A 9,222-nucleotide genomic window follows, 5' to 3' on the forward strand; every position below is an offset into this window, starting at 1 on the left:
AAAGCAAAAGGCAGCTGACAACACTAGAACCACAGCTTTGCCTGTTGACTAAGGAAGATGGGACCCTTTCCTAAGTATCTGGGCCATAGTGCACATGGAAATTCCCACGTTTCAGAATATAAGACCACTCAGTAAATTTTAATGAAAGAGAAAACCTATAAAATCCCCTCAGTGGAGGGACCTGTCTGTTCAAAACTGCAGAGTGTTGTTGCAGAGGAGCAGCAAAGGCAGAGAGGATTATTCTGTGTCTGGGCAGCACCGGGATGTGGGCTTCTCTGCTCATCCTGAGCAGAAAGCAGACTTGTGTCAAGGAAGTTGCTGAGCAGCATCCAGGGAGAAGGAGCTCTGGAAGCTGGCAGCTCCCAGCAATGCTTGCATCCTTTCTGTTTACAGCAGAAGAAAGCAAGTCATTCACAGAATCACAGAATCACAAGATGGGTCAGGTTGGAAGGGACAACAGTGACTCATCTGGTCCCACCTCCCTTCTCAAGCAAGGCCATCCCAGAACACAGGGCACAGGATTGTGTCCAGAGGGTTCTGCAATATCCCCAGTGAGGGAGACTCCACAGCCTCTCCTGGCAATCTGCTCAGTGCTTGGTCCCTGCACAGGGAAGAAGTTCTTCCTCATGTTCAGAGGGAGTTTCCCAGGCATCAGTTCCTGCCCGTTGCTCTGGTGCCATTGCTGGGCCCCACAGAGCAGAGCCTGGGCCCTGCTGGGAGCAGCCAGGGACACCCAGGGCTGAGGGCCCCTCTCAGCTGGGGCTCCTCTTGAGGCTGAACAGCCCCAGCTCCCTCAGCCTTTCCTCAGCAGGGAGATGCTCCAGGCCCTTCCTCAGCTCCACAGCCTCTGCTGGCCCCGCTCCAGGAGCTCCGTGTCCCTCCTGTGCTGAGGAGCCAGAGCTGGACACAGCGCTCCAGAGGTGCCTCCCAGGGCTGGGCAGAGGGGCAGGATCCCTCCCTGACCTGCTGGCAATGCCCTTCTGAGTGCACCCCAGGATCCCATTGGCCTCCTTGTGCCCAGGACACCTGCTGGCTCGGGGACAGCTGTTTGTCCTCCAGGACCTCCAGGTCCTTCTCTGCAGAGCCATGTTCCAGCAGATCACCCAGGCCTGTGCTGCTGCTTGGGGTTATTCCTGCCCAGGTGCAGGACCCTGCACTTGCCCTTATTGAATTTCAGAGTGTTGCTGACATCCTTGGCCAGATTTAATTCCAAATGGGCCTTGGCCTTTCTTGTCTCATTTCTACTTACTCTGACAACCTCTTTATGTTCATTCCAAGTGGTCTGCTTTCATCTCCTGTGTATTTCCTGTTTACTCTTGCATAATGACAGGAGTTCCTTGTTCCTCCCTGCAGGTCTCTTGGACCCTTTTCATTCTTCTTCTTGCTTCATTTTGCTCCAGCTCTGGTCTGCTCAGTGCAGGGACTGTCACACAAATCCTGTCTGCCAGCTGTCTCCTGCAGCCAGCTTCATCTGGTTCGGAGAGTGTTTATCAGGATAAAGCCAGAGTTTTATCGAGCAGAGAAAAGCAGTGCTGGGAATTCATGTATTACCTAAAGCTAAAAAAATCAAGTATAACCTTTTAATCTGGCTGAGGGGCTTCTGGGCAACCCTATTTGTCAGCAGCAGTACTTAGGGTATGCCAAGCATTACCCCAGATCAGAAGGTTTTTGAACAGTAGTCACACCAATGGCACAGCAAGCTGTTAAACATGAGATGTATCAGAAGATGACTCAACCTTCCCCTCTCCAGGGCAAACAAAAGGTGATCCTTCCCCACCTGTGTTATTTTTCTGGTTACCTGAAGTGCTAGTGCTCATCTAAAAAGAGTTTTTTCAAATATATTAATGACAAAAGACAATGTAGAAATAACACTGCCCCATTCCAGGATGGAATATGAGGACGGTCACCTTGCCAACAGGGACACGGACAAGGCAGAGGTGTTTAACACATTCGTTACTGCTGTCTTCAACACTGATGATGGACCATGGGAGTCTCAGAGCCCTCAGCTGGAAGACCACAGCTGCAAGAATAATTAACTCCCAGCTGACCCTTCTGCGGGACCGGCTGCTCCAGCTGGATCCCTACAGATCTGTGGAGCCTGATGGGATTTGTCTGAGAATTCTCAGATGCTGATGTCATTGCAAAGCCTCTCTCAAGGACTTGTGACCAGTCAGGAATTGGAGAGGTCCCAGACGACTGGAAGCCAGTGAACATTGTTCTGATTTTTGGGAAGGGCAAGAAGGAGGACCCCAGAAACAACAGGCCTGTCGGTCTCATTTCACTGACTGGTAAAATAATGGATAAGATTGTCTGGGAGGTATTGAAAAACACCTGAAGGGCAACACAGTCATCAGTCACAGCCAGCATGGCTTTATGAGGGGAAAGTCCTGCTTATCAAACCTGATTTCATTTTACAACAAGATAACCCACCTACTGGATCAAGGGAAGCCAACCGATGTAATCTCTTTGGACTTCAGCAGAGTTTTCCATACTGTCTTTCCCAGGACCCTTCTGGACAAAATGTTCATCCCACAGCTGGATAAACACATCATGAGATGGGTGAGCAGCTGGCTTATGGGTTGGGAAGAAAGAGTTATAAAGAATCGGGTAACATCAGACTGGTGACCTGTCACTAGTGGGGTTTTGCAGGGCTCCATCTTAGGGCAGGTTCTCTTCAACATCTTTGTAAATGATTTGAATGAAGAACTAGAAGGAATACTAAGTTTGACAACAGCATTAAGCTGGGAGCAGCTGTTGACTGCCTCAGAAGCAGAGAGGCCCTGCAGAGAGACCTTGACAAATTTAAGGGCTGCGCAATCACCAATTGTGTGAAGTTCAACAAGGGAAAGTGCTGGATTCTGCCCCTGGGATAGTTCTGGGGGCCCTGGTTGATGGCCAGCTGGACATGAGCCAGCAGTGCTCTGGATCCAGGAGGGACATCCCTGTCCTGGGGGCACCAGGCCCAGCATGGCCAGCCAGGCCAGGGAGGGATTGTCCTGCTCTGCCCTGGGCTGGAGCAGCCTCACCTGGAACATTGTGCGCCGTTTGGGGCCTCACAATATAAAAATGATATTAAACTGTCAGAGACCATCCAAAGGATGCCATGAGCATGGTGAAGGGCCTAGAGGTGAAGCCCTATGAGGAGCGGCTGAGGGCACTTGGTCTGTTCAGCTGGAGGAGACTGAGGGGAGACCTCTCTGGGGCTTCAACATCCTCACAAAGAGCAGCGGAGGGGCAGGTACCAATCTGGTCACTCTCTGAGACCAGTGACAGGACTTAAGGAAATGGCCTGAAGTTGGGCCGGGGAACATTTAGGTTGGATATCAGGAAAGGTTTTCCCCAGAGGGTGGTTGGGCCCTGGAACAGGCTCCCCAGGGCAGTGGTCATGGCACCAAAGCTGACAGAGTTCAGGAAGCATTTGGACAACGCTCAGACACATGGTGTGACTCTTAGGGTGTCCTGCACAGGACCAGGGCTTGGACTCGATGATCCTGATGGGCCCCTTTCAACTCAGCATGATTCTATAATTCTATTATCTTTCTCCTGGCCACCTGTGGGCTGGAAAAAATTAAAAACCATGACAGCTGCTGGAACAGGAGGGCTCTGGCACTCCATTTGCTGTCTACAAAAAAATGTGGAGCATTGTCACGGAAGGAAAATTAATGCTACTCGAGAGCAGTTAGCGATACCTACCTTTGTAAGGTTTCTACTGATTTATGTAGAGATATATCCATGCTTGTTTGTGTATGATATTGGTAATTCTAGAGAACAATGACCACTACCTTCAGGCTGGGTAGTTCTGTTTCAAATCTAACAGCTCTTGGCTGATTTACAGCTTTCTGGTCCTGAATATATCTTTTTTTTTTTTTTCAGGCTAGCTACTGTCTGGAGTCTCCTTTGGTACTTTCAAGAGAACCAGTATATTCTCATGTGTTATGGGACCTGCAAATCATGCAAACAATGTGTAGATCCAAGTGATGGCCATGAGAATAAAATGTGTGAGATACTGTGTTTTGTCATTAATTTCACTCCACCAAAAATGCCCTTCACTGAGGGTGAAGGCCAAGAAGGTTGAGGGCAAAGGGCTTGCCTCCATGAAGATAAATCCTTGTTGTTTTTAAATGTCTAAATCCCATGAGCATGTTAACTCTTTTTCATGATTTGGTTATTACTGAGGGATGGCAGTACTACTTGATGAAAACAAAGTGCCTGAGCTGATGAGCTCCACTTGTGACTCAGGAAAGGAGGAGATGGTGGGGCAGGGTGATCTAGACATCAGGTGCAATGCTACATGCAGTGCAGTAAATCAAATCTCTTCCTCTTCCACTCTTACTCCCACACACAGAGAAACTAATTGTATGACTGCATGTACTTCAGATGCAAACACAAGACATTTGGAGGCTGAGCCTTGACTTTGAGCTAGCAGAAGATGATAATATTCAAGTAGTTTAATGCATAATCACAGTTGTAAATCCATGCATGAGGGAGCTGCAATATAGGCTGGGTTTTAAAATATATCTGAAGGGATTTAACTTCTCAGATGCCACTGAAAGCTGAGGGAAGTTGTCCCCTCCTTCCCTCTGCTTCCTTTAAAAGTTTCTGTAAAGACAGACCCTTCCATTAGCAAGAATGGTGTATGGTGGTCATGCTTCTGATAGGTATCTGAAGGGTTTTTGAGCAGTGCAGCAAACTGAGCTGAGGAAATTGCCATTAGCTTCTCTGAGAAGAGTAAACTCTGATCATCTCTAAAGGTAAGTACATGTTGATGACTGTTCCTAAAAATGGATAATGGCTTAGGCTCTCAGCTAGTATAAAATTGCAGGGGTGAATTCAAAGAACTGAGCTCATTAACACAAGCTGCAAAGCTGATGAACCTTGAATAGCTGGAAATGCTGGGCTTTGGATTTTTTAATTAGAGTTCTGATAGGAAAGAGAGACATGAGAGATCAAGAAAGCAATTAATTCTGTCACAAAACAAACCATATCTGACTCATCAGCAGCAGGAAGATCTCTAAAATTTGTCATTTGAAGCCAGGGTACTGTAACTGAGAGCTGCTCGAATAAAGAGAATGGAAAAGCACAACATGCACAAAATGCATTCCTTCCTGCCCGGCTCTGTTTCCAACCTGCCATGTCTTTCTTTTCAATTGTTGTGGAATAACACCCAACTCAAATAATTTTCATCTGTTTCATCTCTCGGGTACGTGAACGCATTCAGAGTGAGCATTGCAGAGTTACTCAAAATCCATAACAAAGCATCTGTCTTCTGACTGTTATTCGATGTCGATGCATCTGTACAGCCCCATAATATGAAAATAAATTGATTGTTTTAATACACTACACATGGTCTAGCTTCTTATAAATGAAGAGCATTCGCTGAGCTTCCCAAGAAGAGTAGGGTCACACAGGTGTGAAATACCTGAACACCTGATGTGTTTATTAAGGACATGAAGCTATCCCTCGTGTAGGGAAGTTCTGTAAATGTATGAGGCCTGTTAGGGGCTCTGCAAATGTTGTTTCCCTAATAAAGAAGGTTTTGCACGCATTTCCCGGAGGGAAGGTGATTCACCATGCCAGGTTGAAACCCAGTACGAAGCAATGTAAGCAGCTCATGAGACTTGGTGGCACAGTGTATGGAAATCCAGGCACGACTCACACACTCAAGATAGGATTGCAAGGGGGTATTTGCAATAACTGAGTAGAACTTTAGCATCATATCCCCTCGTTGTGTGCAGAAATACCATGCAGGAGCAATCCTTTCTGATTCAGCCAAGTGCTCAGGGAGGTACTTGATCCCATATATGCACTTAAACAGGACAGGAGAGTGATTTAAGCAAGTAAATAAGATTAAGCGTAGGTTTAATGGTTTTACATCACATGCAGCCTGTGTTTAAACAACTCGCTAAAGCAAAGAATGCCTTTTGTTTTCTGAATTGATTTTTCTCAAGTCTGGGGGTTGAGGAAAGAGAACAATCCAATTGCAGAGGACAATCTTGGTCAGCAAAGGGAGATCCCTGCAAATTTTCTGCAGCCATCAGTGGGCTGGAGTGCTCCGTTGTCTGAACACACGGGCAAGAGCTTCAGCTCAGCTTTACAAAATGTGGGCTCAGCACAGCTCAGCACCATCCTGAGAGTAAGAGGGGGGAAGAGATGAGAACGATAACACTGTCTAACGTTAGACACATAAATTCAGTGCCTGAACAAGGAGCATGATTCACAACTGAGCTGCCACATTGACCTGGAGACAGTCAGTCTCCTCTGTAGTGGGACTCAGAATGACCTCTGGAACTTATAGATGCTCTAAAAGAGACTATGTCTATTAATTTTAAAGTAAATATAAATAAATATTCAAGATATTATGAATGCCCCTTCCTAAAAAGCTTCAAATTTGATGCTCAAAGTCTCGAAGGAATTTTGACTGCAATGTTTTTGCTAGAGACCCAAGATCCAGCATTTGCAGAGCCCAATACACACTTGCTGGTTTGTTACAAGGCCAGAAATATTTAACTCTCTAAATTGTTCAAAGCCCCCTACAGAGTTATGGCTATCTTTTGCATTACAAGAGTAGAGTTATTTCTCCATTAGTGCAATTGTAGAAACACAGAATTCTTTGGCAAAATCTTCGGCAAATTCTTCACCCCCGGTTGCTAAATGGATTGCCAAACAAGCAAATCTCCCTTCCTCTTCTGTCCCACTCTAAAACAACATGCACTATTAATACTACTATGATGGAAAATCCAAGCTGAAATTTAGCTTTAAACTTTCTTTTAGCAAATTAGTGCTGCAGCTTCTTCCTTCTTGATGTCCCTGCTAAGAGTTGCTACATTCTACCGTCAAAGAGACTTTACATGGAGTCATGTACACTTGTGTGTATTTCTTCTATGTAAAAGTGTAAGTAATGAACTTCATTCAGACAGCCTGATGCCTGAAATCACAGATGAGGCAGTGTTTTTAATGTCTACTGGTATTTTCAGAAAAGTTTCATTCAAGGATGGTGCACCTCTCTGAAGTGGGGTACCAGAAATAGAGTGTAAAAGAGGAGAAACTCATAGCTGAGAGTTCTTTCTAAATCCTCAGTTTTTAGCATGTCTCTCATGAACAGTGAATTAGGATGGAAGTAGCTGAGCTTCCTGTTGAACTGTGAAACTGAGCTTTGTCTTGACATCCTGGATGTTTGTGACGCTCTGCATCGCTCCATCATTATTCTGAAGAGGGGATTTATTCTCTGTGTCTAATGGGGCTGGCATAGGGCTCTCCTCTTTGTCCAGTCTTTATAGATCTGTTTCACATGAGCCCTTCGTGCAGCAGCACACCCAGAGCTGCACGTCCCTGGTCCTAAGTGCATTTCCTTATCAGAATATATGGCACTGCATTATGCTGCATGTTTATGGTTTGAAACATTGGCTGATAATGTGACCGTAGTCAAACAAAGTGCTACATGCAACAGCAACCAATTCATTTGTTTTAGGGAAAGAATGTGACATCAGAAAGAAAGAGGTATATGCTTAGCTACATTTGATTTGAGGCAGTCAAATAGCTGAAATGATACAACCATTAAGATATATTTTCCTGATAACCACTCATTTTCGCATATTATCTATTTATTTTTCTCTGGTATCTTAGTGGAACTTGGAACATATTAGATCTGGTTTTTTTTCCAGTAGGCATTTACTGCATTGCTGGAAGTAAAATTTCTCCTTCTTTCTGGTTACAATATTTTCACAAATTGCAGTAGGAGAAGTGATATTTTTAATGGGTACTTGTGTAATTAAATAGAAGAATGTTTACAGAAATTATCTTTATTAGTGCCTAGTGAGGTTGAAGTTTGAACCTTTTCAGTCTGCAGTTAGAAATATTAGATAGTCAATTGATTCCAAACGAAATACACATTTCTAGAGTTTTCTAAAACACTCTTGCAAACGGAATGGCTCCTCAGAGCTTTGAAAATAGACTTCTCGGAACTAAATACTTGATCAAACAGAAAGGGTTTAGGCTGTGCAGGTACTCTGTCTTGTATAATAAATCTCTTTTTTTTCCCTGTATTTTTTCATCTATAATTATTTTCAGAGGTGAACTAACTCAGATGCCAACTTTCCTTAGGTTTGTAATGTTTGGAAAACTGCAGTGGCAGAGGCTGGCTTAATGTTGCAGAAGGCGACTCTCAGGGACATTACAGTTCTTGTTGCTCTGATGCACAAGGAGTTAATTGTGATTGTCACTGTGTAATCTGCACACAAAAAAAGCAACAATCAGGTGTTTCCCCGACCCTTGAATGTACTCTTTTAACAAACAGACCACGTCCTCTTTTAATCTCTGACACTAAGATAATGCAATAATAAATATTAGAGCTAGCATTTTATTTGTAAGACCCCCTCTTTTCTCTCTTAAAGTAGCCTTCTATTTACTGAAAATGCTTATGATTGTTTTCAGAGTGAAGAGGAGAGGGAGAAGTAAGAAAAAGGATGCTTCATTTGAAAACTGAATTAACAATTTTGGAGTTACAAGATGGGATTAACTAGAAACTCTGCTTGGATAACTCAAAGAGGATGAAGGTAGACAGTTCAAATGCAGCATTTCAAAACCCAGCCAACCTGAGAGAAAAAACCATTGTTTAGTGTGGAAGCTAGGTAGTTTGCTCTAATTTAGACTTAGATTTCCCTCTTTTTTTTTTTTAATGCTGCTTCAGAAATCCATTTTCTATGTACATTTACTATAAGTATTTCTGCTATGGGAATGCATCCATTGAAAGCACGTTTAAAGTGTTTTAATTATCCTTAGGGCATTTGACAAGCAGATTTTGTAATTGAGAGGTAGTTGGTTACACTATTTCCCGTGTATAGGGGTGTAAGGGCTTGTTTCTCTGCTGGCTTGAAACATGAGTAGTGCTAGAGGGAACAACACATATTTCAACTGTTTTCATGCAAGGAAGTGACGACCCATGTGTTTACCTTGACTCCCTGACTCTTTCTGCTCCGTTATTGCATTTTAGTGCATCTGTGTATTAGATAGGCAGAATTTTTTTAACTGTCTGAATTACAGAAACTGCTACTGTCAGTGATGTCCACTTCAAATCTTACTTGCTGCAGCTGTGAGAAGGGAACAAGTGAGTGTTACTGGTGAAGAAATCCCTTGAAAGCCCTCATTTTTGATACATTTCACATTTTTTTCCACCCAACCCCTGGTTATTTCCCCAAGACATTATTTTTCATTCTAAACTCAATT

Source organism: Corvus hawaiiensis, chromosome Z (genome assembly GCF_020740725.1).
Source record: "Corvus hawaiiensis isolate bCorHaw1 chromosome Z, bCorHaw1.pri.cur, whole genome shotgun sequence".
Taxonomy (NCBI): domain Eukaryota; kingdom Metazoa; phylum Chordata; class Aves; order Passeriformes; family Corvidae; genus Corvus; species Corvus hawaiiensis.